The 1,572-nt window shown below is 44.5% G+C and overlaps 1 pseudogene; it reads right to left on the bottom strand.

The window, feature by feature from the left end:
* Positions 1-266: 266 nt before the first annotated feature.
* On the bottom strand, positions 267-674 carry LOC112302394 (dynein light chain roadblock-type 1 pseudogene; annotated as a pseudogene).
* Between the last annotated feature and the right edge of the window lie 898 nt (positions 675-1,572).

The raw sequence follows: 1,572 nt of genomic DNA on the forward strand, positions 1-1,572 counted from the left end.
GGAGGTCAGAAGGAAGCAGGGTCTCACAAGCTCTTGCTCCAAAACCTGGACATGAGGAAGGAGGGCCCCTCAGGAACTCAGGGACCACTGGCTTGTGGAGGGATGGCTTTGGTCAGATGGGGTGGGGCTGCAGCCCACCTTGGTCACTGGATTGGTCTGCATGGGCTTCAAGGTGACTTCTACTTGCCAGTTGGTTGACACGATTAACACCATTATTGTTGGGGGGCATTAAATGAAGGAATGACCCATGGAGCCAAGAGAGTGGCTTATTCAGTTGGAGTCTGAATCACAATCAGGAAGTCGTCTTTATCTGGTGCATCATTTTTCTTGGAGCAAATTCGAAGGAAGGTGAGGTCATTCTAGGGGGGCAATTTCACAGCAGAGTGCTCCGGGCCTTCAAGATGAAGCTGTGCATGAGGCTGGCACACTGTGTGGTGATGGGATTTTCCATGGTACAGAGCCTTCTGTGTTCGCCATGTGATCCCCTGCACTCCCTTCTGGCTCTCAAGTCATTTCAGTGTCTTCTCCACCTCCATCTGAGCCCCCTTGGTCCAGGTCTGGAGGCCCATGCTGTTCGCGTTCCACCCTCTCCTGGAGCTCTGAGATACCCCTGTGGATGGAAGGCCAGGCACAAGGTGTGGGGCCACCTTGTTCAGCCACCTTCCAGCCGCCATCCACGAACTCAAGGCAGACACTCGCCATCTGGGACCCCAGATTATTATAATATGCATGTTGATGTGTATAACACATGGTTGTAACGTAACCACATTTACTCTAGAACATTTCATCACCCTACATTAGAAGGCCCAAGCTGTTTATGTTTCTCATATTCTATAATAAGAAAGAACTTTTGTGAGGAATAACATCCCAGAAATAAATATGGTGGCTGAGAACAGGAAGAAGAGATTTCCATTTAAAGTGTGGAGGAAAGCAGTTTATTTTGCCGTAGAAATAGGTTAAACACAACACCGCAGTTTGGGGGATATTGCTTAGAAGATTATCTAAAGCTGAGTTCAGTAAGCCAGATAGGAAAAACAGCAAAACAGAAACAAGCAACAACCTAATGTACAAGTATGTCCGATTAAAGCACACAAGCCATGGAAATATTTTTTCTTTGGAACAAAATCACATTGAAGTCTCTGGGGAGACTGAGCTATTTTCTCCTCATAGAACTGTTTTGACACCACCAGGGGAGGTTTGGAAGTTGAATTAGGAGTAATAAAAACAAATCTTGCCCAGCTTTTTTAAGACTCCCCTATTCTTTTGTCATTTATCTTCTTTGCAAAATTAAGTTAGAGCCATTGTTTCGCCTTGAGGTGTTGCTCTTCTTGGGCCCAAAGTGAGCAGCATGGTATTAAGTGATAATTGATGACATTTTAAAAGCAATCTATCTACTTGCGTTTGTTGCTACATCCAAGGAGAACAAAAGCATACTCAGTAGCTTGTAGGATTAGTAGCCCAGAGCTACAAAAATAAAAACAAAACAAACAACAAAAACAATGTTTTCTTTTTAACTTTTTATTGTTATTCAATTACAGTTGTATGCCTTTTCTCCCCATCCCTCCACCCCAC

Source organism: Desmodus rotundus, chromosome 11 (genome assembly GCF_022682495.2).
Source record: "Desmodus rotundus isolate HL8 chromosome 11, HLdesRot8A.1, whole genome shotgun sequence".
In the NCBI taxonomy this organism is placed as follows: Eukaryota; Metazoa; Chordata; class Mammalia; order Chiroptera; family Phyllostomidae; genus Desmodus; species Desmodus rotundus.